The sequence below is a fragment of the Plectropomus leopardus genome, chromosome 7 (assembly GCF_026936395.1).
Source record: "Plectropomus leopardus strain MGB_pleo_1.0 chromosome 7, ASM2693639v1, whole genome shotgun sequence".
In the NCBI taxonomy this organism is placed as follows: Eukaryota; Metazoa; Chordata; class Actinopteri; order Perciformes; family Serranidae; genus Plectropomus; species Plectropomus leopardus.
In genome coordinates, this window is record NC_142182.1 from 12,636,471 (window position 1) to 12,654,376 (window position 17,906).

A 17,906-nucleotide genomic window follows, 5' to 3' on the forward strand; every position below is an offset into this window, starting at 1 on the left:
AAGTTAAATTTTAAAATGCCAAACTTTACAGCAGAAATAAACATGTTCAGAGCATGGTACAAAAACTGTTTTTGGTCTCCATAGCTTATATCCTCCCTTTGTGAGAAAGGTACACGGCTGAAGTTTTCTTCAAATAACCTGTTACTAAGGCTTACATGCATTATTAAGTGTGAGCTGCTTTGAGTGACATGCTGTCTGTCTGCCAATAGCGTCCTCAGCTTCTAAGTCAGATCCGCCCCTCACTCCTCCACAACGCCAAAATAAAAAAAAAACGTCAATGACATTGACTGAAATGCTGAACTCAAATCTTTGAAATGGAAGTCCAAAAACCAATGGTTGACATCATAGTAGCTATGTCCATTACTTTTACAGTCTATGGTTCAAAGGTAACTATATCCATCTCTACGAAAAATGACAGGTGGTGGTTTTAGGAAAATTAATGCGCCAAACTGGTTCTTGGCGAAGGGCAGAGACTTCTCAGAGTTTTGACATCACTGTGAGGTTGCCAGGTGAGAAATAGTCCACAGGTCCCAAACCTCTGTCAAACCCTATAATTTCATGATTTTACACCTGATTTTTTTAATACATTTAATAGCCACAAGACTGTGCTTATAACTGAGCTTAGGTAGGTGGATTTTGTTATCGTTGGACAGAGCCAGGCCAATTGTGTCCCCCTGTTTCCGCCCTTTATAAGCTATCCAGCCACTAGTTGTGGCCTCATATATACGGGACAGATGCAGGGGCAATATCGCTCTTTTAATCTATCTCTTGACATAAAAGTGTATTTCTCAAAATATTTGAACTATTCTAACTATTATTACTGATATGTGATTAATAAGGGATTCAGATGGATTTGCATTCGACATGCAGATTGAAATCAGATCAAATGTAACTGGAACACAGACCAACAGTAGATGTCTTAAAGCCCAAAGATATTTCAACTATGACCAACCTGATATCAATGTCAGTTGATGTAATAATAATAATTATGATGTAAAGAAATAACTCAAAATGTCAGTATTTTGCATGTACTTCCAAAACATGTCTCTACTTGGAATAATAAACCATAAAATCTAATTGAAAATCAGCGCTCCATGAGCCCGCAATGTTAGAAACAGATATGGATGTGCATCAGAACACACATATGTGGTCATACTTCAGATAATCAATTTTGATTATCAGCATGAAAAATCATCCCTCTGGCCAAGAACCCGAGCCTACACACCGTTTAAAGCAATTTTCCTCCTAAAATACTTTGCTAGTGCTATATAATCATGTAGATTTGAAAAATGATCAGTAAAGAAACATTCCATATCCACTTTCCTTCAGCACGTCTTATCTACTTTTTTACATTTTTTCATTCAAAATTCCCCACTAAGGCTGGGTAATATATTGCAATATGAGACCAGATATTGTCTTAGATTTTGTATTTAGTGATCTTCTAAGTATTGTCAGTAAATGGTTTTAAAAGCTGCATTAAGGTAAAGTGTGGTAATTTTTATATCCTCATTATTCATGAAAATCTCATTGTGTGAACTTCAACCCTGCAATATTGTCACAATATCAACATTTGGTCAAAAATATTGTGATATTTGATCTCTTCCTATCACTTGTTAACTTTAATATGCATAAGTGATGAGTAAAAGATAAAAGGGTAACATAGTAACAGGGAGACAATGGGTTAATCAGAAATACAGCACATACTGTGAAGTTATTGTATCCCTGTCTACTGAGACTTAATGTTGCACATTGGCCTAAAATGGTCCATCAGTAGTGCAGACGACATTGAGATAAGACGGGTGTTGCTTTATAAATACAACATTTACTTAGTGTGTCATAATTATTAAAAACATGACAAGACTAGACATTGGATAAACAAAAAAATAGGGCCTGGACTTACAATAATCTCAAGGGGACAAAATCACCACCGGGGTATCACTGAACAAAAGTAGGTTACAGTTGGGAGAGCAGAGTACACTAATCTAAGGCAACAATGCCAACTGAGGACTTCAGATTTTAAATGTCTCTGTTCATATCAGTATTTCATCTTTTCCATAGATAAAAACTGCCCGAGGTTTTTTTTCAACATATTTTTATATAACTTCTTAGTTTTTTTGTATTTAATTTACTTATTTGTTTGTGCATTGCTTGCTTGTGTAATTTTGTTTGTAAGCATTGCTACCACTTTTTTATTTTATTTTTGACAGTAGTAGCGTACCAGGGTGGGATCATTGGGTGGGGGGATTGGGGGATTGGGAGATGAGATGGAAAATTATGGGTTGAGAAAGAGGAGGGTGGTTTTCTTTCTTTTTACATATGCTGATTTTGTATATTATTTTGTACAGTTGTATATTTTGAAAACTCAATAAAGAGATTTAAAAAAAAAAACAAAAAAAAAAACATTCAAATTCTTTATATCTTTATTTTAATTCTTTCTGCTGAACTTTATTAACTACAAAATGTGCATTTAAAGTTTATTTTAAGCCTTATTAGGTAAACTTTACAATCTTTGGTTGGAAGGTACCTCCACGAGATTGTCGCTAACTTTAAATCTACACCAGAGCAGCGAGGGCACCTGGAGCAGAAGGCAATGGGGAACATTCCTGAGAATATCTGTCAGTTATACAATATGTTTAATATCTTTAATGTGATTTTTTTTATCTAATGGTCAAGAAAAGTCTGTGTGTGGTTTTACATTTTACATGTTCTGTGCATATCTTTGGTTTTCACCGCAAGGGACCATCAAGTCATCTACAACCACAGTTCCTATATTGCCTCACATGTGTTTGATTGCCTTGAGAAACACCTTGAGGGCAAAACTGGTCTGTTGTTTCTTCAAATATATATTTTGGATTTTTCCTATAATAAAGTTTCTTAGGTATACATACACTTTTCCTTTGCATCTGCACCGTATGACTCTAACCTGGGTCAGATCTTAACTTTAGGCTTTGTTCCCATCTGCATACAGTATGCCATACTCCCTCTCGATCACCTTGACACCACGTACAGCTGTGAAAACATAACAGCTTTGAGCAATCTGTTTACCTTTTGATTTGAATGTAGCTTCAGTGGAAATACCTTGACATAACATGATGTCATCTGTGCGCATCTGCACAAGATTGAGGAATAACACGGCAGAAAGGCCCATCCGCCCACGTCATCAGTTATTGATTTATGTACAGTTTTAAAAGGTTATCCAAGATGAACAAAGCATTAGAGTGCTGCAGGGATGATGTGTTTTTCTGTATGCCGAAGTGCAAGTTAGCATCCCCTGGTTCCCTTGTCAGAAAGTCTATGGTGTTTTTCCATTGGCTTTTGGTTTACTGGAGATAATAAGCTCTGTGCCCAACAAAAGTTTAAGATACTTACACATTTTGGTCAGCAAGATAATCCTAACCAAAAAAAGCCACCTTTGTGATTTCTGAGGCATAACTGCAATCACCAGAAGTAAAAAGCTAATGTTAGGCTATAAACAAACTATACTGCAATTGCGTAACTATCGTCGCAACCACAACGTGGCTGTAAAGCCATGTTGGGCACATTTCGGCATGACAACATTCTGAAGTCTCATTTTGCCACTGGTTAGCAACCGCCTTTGTTAAGACGCGTAAAAAGCAGATTCAGGTGGGGGTATTTACTGATGTATTTTATGACTTAGAATTAAACGTGAAAGTCGCTTAAGCTGGTGTTGAACACAGACTTTAACTTACATTTAATAATAAAAGAAAACATTCAAAAAACAAACTTGAGTTCAGGACCAGGGAACCTGAAGTGGCAAAATGCTAACTAATTTCCGTGTTTTAGGACTTATTTCTGCACCATTATACACTGTATCAAACAGCTGATCGTTCATTAACCTCTTCCACAAGAAGGAGGCTCGCTCTTGCTCTTTAGTTTGGTTTACGTTAGCCAAACACATCAATTAGTCCCATCCTAAAAACCGTTTCTCATGCAATAGTGAAGAATGCTATATAAATATTTAAGTAATACAGTAAATATTTAGCATGTAATGCTGCATTATAATACGAGAGCTAACAACTAGAGTACATGAGCAGTGCTGCTACTTATTTACAACTTGTGTTCGTGGCTCATGGGCTGGGAGGATCCCGAGTTTTTGCCTTGTACATGTATATGTATTGCCTTGTTTACTCAGTATTTCAGCAAAATATCATGTTTGTAGCCATCATGTGCGCTTTTAACACATTTTTACAGGTCTCTTGTTTTAAACACAGTCCACTGGAGACATAAAAAAGTTTGATGGCGATATAAAATCTGCTAGTAATAATTGTCTTCTCAGCCCAGCCTGTGGCTAGAAATAAAACGCCTACTTTTGTTTACTTCTGTCTGAAAACAAAGAGCCATTGCTGAAGAATTTCAAGTGGCGATCTGCCATTTCTAACTTTGTTAACTTCAGGCACAGGAGACATTGTCTTTTTCTCTTTTTCCCACAAATACTTTCCAACAAATTATGTAAAATGACGCAGACAGAGTAATATGGACAGTCAATACCTCCAAATAACATGCAGTGCAGTGCACACATTCTCAGGAATCCGATGTCATGTTTCTGTCAATGTATCTTCAGGTAGCACTCGCTGCATCGTAAACTAGGAATGTGTCTGAGCCAAAAGACAAAGAGAGGGCCAGCTCGGTAATCTTCACTCATCATTCATGTCCCGCACACATTTGCTATCATCTCATAGACGGCAATTGTTCCCCACACAACATCAATAACAGCTTTGTGATCTGTTTTTCATGAATGTGGTCAGCAATTATAACCTGAACGAACAATTTACAACATTCTGATTCCACTTTGGGACAAATTCATCATAATTTTAATTAGCGGTTGTTAATCACGGATGTTTTGGTGCATGTGTATAGAGCGCTGTTGGGGAGTGGAGAGCAAGAAGACAGGATGAGGGATGAGACATAGACCATGCTCTGTGTGGTACCACAATTGGAAATATGGCTTTGATATATGAGGTTCAATTTGAGAGAATCCTTGATAAATTGAATATGACTCAAGCTTCTCCAGTGAGGGCATAAATAAATATTGCTGAAAAGCACTGACATGATAAATCAGAATAAATCCTTCCTTTTGAGAGTTGTAAGATGTGATTTAAAGGTCCAGCATGTGGGATTTAGAGGGATATCTTGGGAGAAATGAAATATATAATATAAATAGTGTTTTCTTTCGTGTATAATCACCTGAAAATAAGAATCATTGTGTTTTTGTTACCTTAGAATGAGCCGTTTATATCTAAAAAGGGAGCAAGTCCTCGACTACAGAGTCTGCCATGTTTCTACATAATACTACAACGGACAAACCGAACACTGGCTCTAGATATGGCCACTTGAATTTTTCACGTTGGCCACCATAGTTTGCTGTAACATGAAACTGCTTTATTCAGTGTTTTTACTTGTTTTAATCACTGGTTTGTTTATAGAGAGAAAGAGACCTCTGCAAATAATTCGGCACACTGTAAAAACCACCTGAATGTCTAGATCAAAAAAAATCACACATTAGCAGGTGCCGGTGTGCAACAGGCCAAACAGCATATAAGAAACACTGCTTTATTCCATGTTTTAACCAATTTGAACCACTTTGTCTACTTGTTTTGGAGAGGAAGAGACCTCTGTGGATAATTTGGCTCCCGGATAAAACCTGCTGAACAATGAAGGAATTGTAATTGGGAGAAGTTTTAGCTGGTTGCAATGTGCAATCCTCACTGCTAGATGCCACTAAATCAGCCAAAATTTTACCCAATGGGCCTTTGATTCTGTAGATTTTTAAATCAGTTTTGCAGGTCCCACAAACAAGTGAAAACAAAACCAGTGGTGAAAATTTGATAAAGGGGATTTTAAAGGTTTAACAAGTCAAGAAAGGAGTAATTGCTTCAACCAATATTTTACGAAAAAAAATCTAAACAATAAAATATATTTGGTTTGCTCTCAAACTTAGTTAAAAAATAAAACACAAAAACTGAAAATCTTAAATGTGATCCTCAAGAGTGTGTGTTAGTGTTTGTATTGTAATCAAACTCCTCTACTCACTGCTCATGTGATCAAGAAGAGCTGAACCAGATGGCGAACAATTTGTGTAAGAAAATAAATGCTCTCGAGTCTTTCTCTCTCCCTCTCTCACACACACACACACACTAACAACAACAACAAAACACCTATGGTATCACTTAAGCCACTTACTGCAAAGCCTTAACACATTACCACACTAATCTGGTAATCTACACAATATTCTCTTTATAGATCACAAATGACCAATCTAATCAAACGTAATCTCTTCACAGATGCAGATAACAGTTTGTCACCATTATGCACTGGAACTTATAAACCCTCTCACTGACGCTGCACTGCCTTTTCCCCTCACAACAAACTGGCAGAGTTAAATGTTGTGTTAGTTTCTGTGAGTTCACTCGGTGCAGGCTCCGGAGTTTTGTTAATCCTTCGAGTTTACATCAGATCTCTCCTAAGGCCTTCTGAGGGCCACTGCCAGCCACACTCACTTCATCATGTTACTCAGCAGTGACAACACGGCCTTTGGGTGTTTCCTGATCTTGTCTCTCACTCTCTAATTGCACTAAACTATTGCTGAGCCAAGGCACAGCTGGGTACAACAACATTCACCTCATGTTCCTGGGCTGAGTGCGGTCGAGCTGAGTGGTGCAGGCAGGGCGGATCCTGAAAATGAAAAGGTTGTTGTTCAGCGCTGATTGCAAAGATAATTTTCAGAGCTGGAAGGCAATGAAGGCCCCTGCTTTTTCTACACTCTCCTCCACTCCCCTGTCCTCACTTGCATCATAACAATGGCAAAAATCTGGGCCACTGTCCGTCTTACAGCCCTGGACCCTGATTAGACCTGAACGCCAACGGCTCAGCCAGAGGACCGCCAGAGCCCAGGGGTTCACATCACATCCTCCTCTTTGTGTTTCCTGTGTTTTTCAGCTAAAACAGTGCATGTGATTTTTTTTTGGTGTGAGAAATTTAATGAGGATCTGCTTCTAGTTTTCTCTTCTCTCGGTTTAGCCACACTCTTCCTGGAGGCCATTAAGGAAAACAAAGAGAATGACATGATTTGATGGGCTGCAGAAGAGGCATGAAGGTGCTGAGACAAAGGCGGTATGTGTTAGACTTGGCCTGGAAGTCCAAAAAACCCATTCTTGTCTAATTTGTGCCACATTACACTAAATGACATTAACCTGTAACCTTTAGTTATCATGAAAGCTGTTATATTTGAAGTTTAGAGGTGCTATGTCAAGTACTGATGTTCTTTCCCGGGAGAAGTCACTTGGGTGTGAAGAAGAAGAAAAAAAAATAGCAGAAGAAGAACATCATAATTAGCATGTGTAATGACAGTCACCACATCTAGGCCGAAAACCTTCATCAAAAGAAAATCCAAGGAAGTTGTGGCTGAAGTCTACTGTGAAATTATCACTGTAAATGTCAAGACAAAACGCCACAGCAGCTGGTGCTATTTCTCAAAGGTTTTGCTGAAACATAAAAAAAAAAACAGGATTTCAAATTATGCAAAACAGATTAGGGGGTGCTTTTAGTACCTAAATCAATCTGTTATCTCCATCCATCCAGAGACAAAGAGAGCTAAGAGCTCTTGTGTGCAAGATTTAGTGGCATCTAGTGATGAGGTCGCAGACTGCAACCAACTGAAACTTCTCCTTTTTGTCAAGAATGTAAACAACTAAGTGAGCAGACACGAAAACATGAATGGCCCGGTCTAGAGTCAGTGTTTGGTTTGTCCGTTCTGGGCTACTGTAGAAACAACATGCCGGACTAATTGGAAAAGTACTTGCTCAGTATGCAGGTACAAAAAGTTACAAAAACACAATTATTAGTTCCAGGTGTCTCAAAACTAAAGAAAACATAGTATTAATAACATCAGTCAAATTTTATTTATGCAGCATCTTTCAAACAACCTTCAAACAAAAATGGATCTAAAAAAATGGATCATTAAAAGAAATATAGAATAAGTATAAACCATAACATAGTGATAGTGTGTGGCTACATAAAAGCCAGACTAAAAATATATGTTTTTAGTGTATGTTTAAAAGCATCAGTTGTAATGATAAAGTATAAGAAAATGGAAGGTATATTCCGTTTGCATTTTTTAGACAGCAGGTCATCACTGCAGTACCACCAGGTATTTTTTTCTGTATTTTGAACTCCACTACAGCTGCAACTTGCATCCAATAATAACAACCTGTACCAAACACCACAGGCTCCTAAGAGCAAATAATTATATAATTGACACAATTACTATAGTTAGTTAGTTAGTTAATTAATTTAGCTAATAACTTATATCATAATAGCTATAATTAACATAACGTATTCATCCAGAACGAATTAATCAAACTTAATCAAACAAAGTTGGATTTTTTATAATCGATGTGTGTTCACTGCTTGCAGAGGCATGTTATTCTGGAAACTAGATAACAGTAAAATTAGCTCCCACAACAGCATATTTTCTGTGGTTGTCATGGTCACAGTTACTTTTAAACATTACCATCCCTGTCTTCTCAAATAAAGTGAACTCAATGGCATACTCTAGACCTTTTTTTACAGCAGAAATTTTGGCATGTCATAGCAGGAAAAGTAAAGGCGAAACTGGTGACCTTAAAAACGATTGCAGTCCATTTACGTGAACGATGCGAGGGTCCTGCTGTTGTGCATTCTGGCTCACCAACATGGTTTAATGTTTACCTGTGCTTCTCCCTTTAACACAAGTCATAATGTCTGCTGTGAAAAAAAGGTTGATAGAGGAGGTTACGTGGGGCTGCATTTGATTTCTTACTTCTGGAATTAGAAATATACAAAGAAATATGCTCACACTTTTGTCTTTTGGGCTCAGTGTTTTCTAAGAAGATATTGTGTGGCTAATGTCACTTGCACCTGGGCTATTTCTGCTGCTGCCAATCTCTTTTTCTCAATTTGTCTCCTCCGTGGCAGTAAATTTTGTAACATGAGCTGGAAAATAATTCCAGCAGATTAGACTGTTTTTTCTGAGGAATTCATTGTAGAGAGAAATATAGAAATATATAGAAATATAGAAAGTTGCTGGTCTACATAAACTGCTTTTATAATAAAGTTTAATAAAATTCTGTTATAATGTTAAAGTATACAGTTAAATAAAGTACTGTTATATTAAAGTTAACATAAAGTATTGTTATAATTAAATAAATCAAAGTGAAAAGTATTATTAGATCATTTAAAAGAAATAAACGACATAGCGTAATATACAATACTTCTTTTTTTTTTTAACCATCAGACAACATATTTCATCATATCGCACAGCCCGAATGTAATATATGAAAAATATCAAAAGGGCTATGTGTTAAACATAGGCAGATTAAAAGGCCAAAAAAGGGAGTATAAATGGCACTACTACCCCCCACATGCTGCTGTTTCTCCCCACAGAATTACACAGTCCAAATTCTAGTCAACATGAGATTATTTAAATACAATTTTAGAGCTGATTTCTGACTATATTTGACTTTTCTTTTTAACTATTGTATGCATAGTGTAATATTGTTTTGTTTGTTTTATGTAGTTTGAGTCTGGCATGGAGAATTCATGTCCTGTAACAGAAAAATTTCATTAAATTGCATAAGAGTACTAAGCGTATCTTAAGTCCTTTAGAGAAACTGAGGGGATAAAAACAGCCTCTTAATATGAATCATCATGGTTTCTTTCTTGTGGAAAAAAAAAAGAAAAAGTTAATATCAAGGTCACTCCCTCAGTTTATCTTTCTTTTATGTCTTTTGGGGCTCCATGATGACAAAGCACTTTAACAAGATTTACTAAGTTAATAACCGCAATATCATGCAGAGGCTCTGGCTTAGTGGCCCCTGAGCCCTTGGGCCCCTGGCCTGGGCCTGATAGCCCTGTTTGGTACACACCCATGGTGTTAAGATGCAAAAAAAATCCAAAATCAACAGATCATGTCTGTAATAAACCAAGGGAAATTACAATTCCCTCAATGGATGTATTAATTACTTTTCAGCTTGTACTTGTAATTTTAATTAGCTGACAGTAAGTACCTTCATTAACTGAAAGGAGAACTGTAATGGTCGATGTGCCGTTACTAAAATACACGTGTGCTAAACATCTGTCAACTGCTAAGTAAACACCTGCCATCAGTAGTTTACACGCAGGTTTTGTGATGGTTAGTGGCCTTAGATGACTCTTTGGCCGAGCTGAAACTGGAAATGATGCTGTAGATCTCTGGCTGTCCTCCTCCTCTTCCCTATCTCTTTGTGTAATTCTTCCACCCCATTAAAATTTGTCTTAATCCATCTCTCCATCCAAAGATCCTCTTGTTCACTCCCCAGCAAGCTGCGGTGTCAGAGAGAGGTCTTTATCTCCTGCTATCACTTTGCTTGAGTCATACTTGCTGATTCAGTCAAATCCTGTTGATCTCTCCATGTCTTGGCTTTCTATGAATGTGAAAACTCATTATCTCCTCTGCTGCTGTCATTTATCCAGCCTGTCGAGCCAGAGACATGTTTAAAGAGTGAACAAGGCTTTTCTGTCTCTTGTCCTCTTGTGACTTTGGTGGCAGGCTGTCTCGTGCAGACTGGGATTAGGTGAGCCAGCAAATGACTTGGCCTGAGACTCAGTGCTCACAGTACACGGCACAACCCCAGAATCAGACATGGAGACTTTCTGCTGCATGCTAACATACCTATAGAAGGCAAAAAGCTTACTTTATGAAGCCTCATAAAAACTCAAAAAAAAAAAACAAGATAAAAAATGTCTGTCTCCCTCGCATACACAGAAACAAACTGTAAATCAGTGTGAGCCAATCGGCTGCACACACACACTGAGCAACATTCTTGAATCGTGAGAGGTTAATGTGTGAATATAAGCAGAGATGGTGGGATGCAGTGTCAGACACTGGTGTTCAAGAGATCCAGAAATGTCTAAGTCCCTGTTTTCCTAGGCTGACTTCCTGGTTCGGTTGGACTGGAAGAAAACATGCTCTGCGTTATCAACCATTTATGGCTCGAGACAAAACCATGTACCGCATGCCACATCTGGCATAATCATATTTATAACCATAACACAGATAAGAGGAGGTAAATCAAACACAGCCTCTCTCGGAGCACTTACACTTCTGCTGAATGAAAAAGCACATTTCCTTTCATCACGTGAGAGCTCTCTGGCGTTAACAAACAAGCAGTCGTTCTCCCATGGAATCAGAGTCGGCCTCGGTCCAAACTGGACGACCTCTCTCAGTCCCTAATGTCTCAGAAAACAAAGGAGCATTCTGGCATGTCAAGACTCACAAAGTGTGAACAAAAATACACAGCAAGATGCAGTCATTTCCGCCTCTGACCTATACTTTCAGAACAATGCATGTCTTTCAAAGTCAAGTTATCTTCACCATGATGCATATTTACACAGACACTATCTATCTGGATTTTTCAGTGAGTTGCAATTTGCCAAAAAGCACTCCAGGATGAGAAGCAAAAGATGCAAAGTGTCAAGTACTGTGTTCCAGGTATCGACAGCCAGGTCAGTGTGTTCCCTGCAAATGTAGCTTACTATTCATTATCAACCTGCAAAACTACTGACAGTCTTCCCAGAAATCTTGTTATATGGACTGAGGCGGTGTTGATCTTTATTAAAGTTTCTTGCAGCTTGCAAGAAACAGTAGACTCAATAACTTGTGATGACATTTGCTCATAATGGGATTCGATGCTAATAAAATGTGTTACAGTCACTTGCTCAGACAGACCACAGTGCTCGTTGTATAAATGCCTCTGGTTCAGACACTTAATAGTAAGATTTGATGTTTATGGCACTGTGGCTGAAAAAAGCACAGCCTCCAAGTTTTCCAAGGCATGATTTCTTGCAACCCAACCACCCAACGGATATTAAAGGGAAACTATGCCCATTTTCAAAATTCATACATGCTTTTCCTATGGTCAAAGAAAGTTCAAAAAAGTATTAGTTAACAGGAACAGCTCTTTCCCATATCCAAAAGCTAGTGTTAAAACTCAAATATGTGATAGGGTATAAAGTGAAGCTGCTCAAAAGACGATGAACTAGAAGATGACACTGATCTAAGCGTTCATTTATGCTCAAAGTTAGATACCAGAACAAATGGATCTGTCTGACTACTTCATTTCATTTGTCCATATTTGTGCACGTTTTCTGAAATCTAACGAACATGGAGGAAAGGCAGCAGTACCCTCGGAAATCATGGCTGCAGTGTCGCACAGTTCAAGCAAGATACGACCGTGGAGAGGACACGAAGAATAAATCAAAATAATGGCAGAATCGAACAAATCTAGTAATATATATAGTGAAATTATTTTAAATATTCCCCATCTACATGTAGGGATGTATATAATGGATGCACAGATCTCTACAACGCTGCCTCGGTACGGTAATACGACTTCCTCTACTGTCACCTTGTTTGTTGTTGTCCAAAAGTTTTAACTCCACCTTTTAGTACCATCTACTGGATCCGCACCATTTCCACGCCGGTGTACGCATGCGGTGCACTGAGTAGGCGGAGTCTGCACACCATTTGACGGGCACTGTAGCCAGCAGACGCACCAGATCTGATGCTAAATTTGAGCAGCGAGAGCAGCGTATGCGTCACCACCACATGTCCAGTCCTGACCATGCAGGCATTTGTTTGTCAGCTAGGAAAGCTACCATGGCTTTTGTCCTGACGACTGACACTGATGTTTGTTTTGTCAGCTGACAGTTACATGGTTACTGCCGCCATCGTGACTGCTCACCCAGCCCTCGCCATTTTGTCTTGGGTGGTGCACGGGAACGCTGAAATGAAGCGCACTCACTGTATCTGTGCCAGAATAAAGATCACATGGACATATGAGGACAGTGACGTTAACGCTTGAAAGAGACTTAGGTTTATCTATTTTCATGCATAAACAGAAAACAAATGAGCCTTAAGAGCACCCAGGGGAATGTTCTGAGTACATGGGTTCATTTTCTGTTTCATAACCGAAAACACTACAATAGAATAAAGACCATTTGTGTATAAGACAGAAAACAAACCACAAAATCAGTCTCCTATTCATCGTCTACGGAGCAGCTTCATACTTTTACTTGATGACATCACAAGTTTGAGACTTCAATCTCTGGTTTCTGTCTTTGAGAGAGAATAGCTCCTGTTTACAAGTAGGCCACTGGCTGAACTTTAATGGACCATGGGAAAAACATATTCTCTACATGGTGTTCCCCTTAAAACCACAAGACACACAAACACTGATAACATCTCTTTCAAATAAATTACATCATGTCTAGTTTTTGACGTTATGAAAAATAAAAGGGAAGCTCTCCATACCTTAGAAGCTGTGCAGTGATTCCCAAAGCAGAACCAACTTCAATTGCTGCAGGAGTTTTGCACCAAAACAGGAGACCGTTGTTAAGGAAGGTCTCACTTTTCCACCTTTAACTCATTATATGCAGGATATAAAGTGTAATCCCGTGTGCCAAATCACTTTTTTTGCAATCTTTAAACGCTTCTTTGTATGTCAGTGTAAGGTTTGGTGTCCTTGGCATTATGCACCTGCTTCATTCCTCGCATTAACACGTTTGGTAAGCTGTCAGTTGACGCACACTGTGAGCCGGAGCACCGTGAAAAGCCCACCACAACATTTGGACTGAGTTGCGTTGGTTTAAACGTTATTACCGGCGATCTAATTCAGGAGAAAGTCACAAAGAGAGCTGCAGGGATCAGGAAGCACCTCGTGAGCCCGTCAAAAGCAGTTACCCGCCTCACGTCATCACGTCTTAAGTTCACCTCACGTCTTAAGTTCACCTTCAGTTCATCGACGTAATGCGCATTTCAGTACACACGCGGCCAATAAAATTGAACTTACCTTAGACGGTGAAATCAGAGGCATTCAATCGACGATCCGAGCTGTCAACTTATACAGTTTGTTTCTAACAAAGTCGTTGACCAGGAAGCATTTTGTACCCGCTGTCTGGATGTGTTTGTACCCCTCCTCTCTCTCACATCTGGTCCTTAAACTGAAGGAGTACCTCCCATCCACGCAGCCTCAGCTGAGCTCTGCAAACCCTCTCCTCACACTTTTTACTGCTTTTCAAGAGCCAAGGAATTCCCTGCTGCATTGTAATTGAATTATCAATCGTACCTTTGAAGCTTGACCTAAACTAAAAAGATGGAAATGGATGTTCTTCAGACCTGTTTTCAGGTGACATCACCAACAGCGCGTGCACAGCTCTTTAAAAGCCTCGTGCTAGTTGGTGCATGATTAAGTAACAAAAATGTTAAAGGGACAGTTTACCCCAAAGTCAAAAATACATATTTTTACTCTTACCTGGAGGGCTATTTATCAGTGTAGATTGTTTTGGTGTGATCTGCTGATTGTTGGAGAAATCAACCATAGAGATGTGAACCTTCGCTCTGATATAATTGAAGTGGATGGCACTCTTGTGGTGCCTCAAAGTTCTGAAAAAAATATTTGTAAAGTGAGCGAACTGGAGAGCAAATCTCTCTCCAGTTACTCAAGATAATCTATAGGCCTTGTTGTTAGCAGTTTCATGCAGGAACTATTTTGTTTCTACAAAACTACACCCACATCACATCACAGAAGGAGGCATGCATCCACTCACAGATAAGAAGCTTCAGCTTGTGACAGCACAAAATGTGTTAAGCTGTAACATTAGCTAGCTCAGTGCTGCTGCGAGCTGGCAGTCGATGCATGCGTCCCTCTGTGCTGTGATTTTGCTTGGCAGGTTTAGTTCAGTAGAGAGAGAATAGCTCCTGCATGAAATGTCTGTGGATTATCTTGGGTAACTTTGACGATCATTTCTGGAAAGAGACATTGCTGTTGAGTTTTTCAAGTATTTTTTGGCATTTTGAACACCACAAGCCAAGTGCCATCTCATTCCATTGTATTAGAGAGAAGGCAGACATCTCTACATCTCTATCTCCAACACTTGACGATCTAGATCAATAAATACCACTACAGGCAAGATGAAAAATAGCCCTATGTATTTTTAAATTTGGGGTGAGCTGTCCCTTTAATAAAATACCACGCTGTAGTTTCAAAACTGTGGTTGTCATTGCGGCAGATACAGATATAGAAGTACACAATGTACCATATTTACATCTTTGTATTGGTAATAATAACTACATACATAGTTTTCAGAACCCTTTTTTTACGTGGGGTCTATAAGTTGAAGCATTTTGTCAAATTCACAAAATTACTCTCAGTTGTGAGGGGAACTCAGTAAAAAATAAATTTAAATTCTGATTTATAGATTTGGAAGAAATGCATCTTCCAGTAAAATAAACATTAAATTGTAAAGTATACTTGGAATAATAAAACCTGATTTACTGTAGGATGGAAAATGCCATATACATTTTGAAATGCTGGAAGAGTTAAGTTTTCAGATCAGTGGATTACTTCTTCCTCCCATTCTTTAAGGCCCTCCTGGATCACTCTCCTTTAGCATCTATTATGTCTATTTCTACATATGTATAGCTTACTGCTGTAAAAAGTGATCAGTCATATGCAAAGCAAAACAAAGATAATAATGGATGATTAGAAAAATATCGTTTCAGCGGCTTTTCATCTTTTATTGAGCAACCAAAAGGCCAGTTAAATTACTGACCACAGCTACAATTTTTGGACGTTCAGCTTCCCATAAACTGACATCCAGCAGCTCTTTCCATTTTATGATGCATGTAGCAACAGCCATGTTGCTAAGTTTCCCCTCACTTACTGCAATGTAATTTGGGAACAGAGCCACACATACATCCAGAATCCCCATAATTTAATGTCTATATAAAGCTAAATACTCTCTGCTCTCATGCAACAGGAAACAGACAATAGAGATGTTTCTAAGGCAAGGCAAGTTTGCATGCCTTGCTTGTGAACTTTTGGAATATTGAGCAAGTGAGAAAAAGAAATGTGCATACCCTGTGGACTATGACCACTGCTCTGGAGTAATCTGTCCGCTGGCATGAGACAGATAAATTCTGACTTTGGGGAGCTTTGTTTCCCCAAGATTAACAATTGCTGATTTATGATACTGGACACACATTCTGTTTCAACATTTTTGCTCCAACAAATATGATCACTCATCTTTACACATCCTGAGATAACCACCACCAGACTTGTAAAAAGTTTGAGCAAGGGGGACATTTTTAGGGGTCAACCATAGGCCTTTTGGTTTTTCAGAGCTGATACCGATACCAATTATTAGTAGTCAATTAGACAAAATTGCACATGCACATTGGTTCCAATATTTGGAACCAATGTGCATGTGCAATAAAAATGAAAATCTTTTTGTCAATATTTATAATTTGGAATTTAACAAACTCCAACACAAAACTTTGTTGAAATGCCTTTAGCAAATGTTTAATCAAAATTGAAACTGTCAACATCATATAAAGCAAGTTCTCAGCAACTTTTTTTATAAAGTCTAGTGAGAAAATAAAAAAAGAATGAATAAAAATAGCTCCCTGAGGTTTCTCCCATGCTGACACTTTCTTTGCCATTTTACTATAATTAAAATAAAATGCCAATACAGATAATTGTCAAAATGCCAATTATCAGCCCCAATAATTGGCCAGGTCAATAATCTGTTGATCTCAAGAAATTTTGCAGGCGAAGTGAATGCCGCAGAGGTTAGTGCCTGCATGTTGAAGCAGATTTCAGCAGAGCTGGCGTGACTGCAGGAGAGCACAGAGCTGCTGAGAGAAGGAAAGGAAAGATACACCGCCTGCTCTCTGTTCATCACTCCACTCCTTCTTCTCAAACATGCCGTCTGCTTCCAAACAATCTCATCTCTCCATCTATCATTCATTTCTGTTTTCAGCAGGTTATCTTGGAGGCAGCCAGAGAGAGGGCCAGTCGCGATGGTAACCACTCCAGCTCCTGGATGGAGCCCAGGGTTGTAAAAGTGAAGAGTAAAAGGCCGTTACGTGCAGTTCCCTTCCAAGTCCAAGATTTAATGGAGGGGTCACTGGGGGAGAGACAGTTGTCCAAGCCAACATTTTAACTCAGCTACATCAAGATTATTTTAAAGGGATGGACCACCAGTCTACCTCATTAAATTTGGACTTAAATGTACTTTAACCCTTTAAAACCTGGAACATTGTCACTTTTTTGAGCTGCATTCACGCGGCTTTCACAAGTGTTCAAACTTGTGAATCCTGAAAAAACTGGTCTGATTTCTTTCAGAAACATGGGAAAAAGAGGCAATGAGCAACTTGGCCACAAATGCCCCCCAATTTTCAAGAAATGTTAGATTTTAAAAAAATATTGTTTTTATAAGCTAGGCTAAAATGTCAAGAGAACAATACTTTAAATTGTCACAATTATATATTTAAAACTTTACAGAATTATACTTTTTAAGCACTTTTTTTCCCAGGCTATTCCCTTGCTTTTTCTTCTTTGATTTTGTTTTTTTAACATTCCCATGTTTTTTGTTTGTATGTTTGTTTTGTCTTGGTTTTTTTTAAGTAAGTAATTTTCTTGTACTTTTTTAAAAAAATAATTCCTTGCTTATTTCTAGGTCATTTCTTCTTAAATTGCTCATTGCCTTCTACCCATGTTTTTGAAAGAAATCAAGCCAGGTGTTAAAGGGTTAACACAACTCCCAAAGGAGAAAGAGGAAAACACAATTTGAGTGGGAGAAGAGGAATACGTAAGCGAGTCGGTGAGGGGAGATGCGGAGGCAGTATAAAGCGGGTCAGAGACAGCAACAACAGACTGAAAGGAAACAAGAGGAAGCAGCCAAGACCATGGATGTTGTTTTATCAAGTTCATTTTGTCGCCTGGTTCTTTCCCCCAACTCCAAAATACACTATTACATCACACCGAGCATGGGAAAACTTCCCCAAACTAACACACAGTCTCAGAGTA

At 38.5% G+C, this 17,906-nt stretch overlaps 1 protein-coding gene across 1 annotated transcript in view; it reads right to left on the minus strand.

Moving 5' to 3' along the window:
- znf469 (zinc finger protein 469) overlaps positions 1–13,767 on the minus strand; it is a 225,122-nt gene extending 211,355 nt beyond the window's left edge. Inside the window, 1 exon segment of the mRNA XM_042496092.2 lies at positions 13,349–13,767. The gene's annotated coding sequence lies outside the window, so the exon portion shown is untranslated.
- Between the last annotated feature and the right edge of the window lie 4,139 nt (positions 13,768–17,906).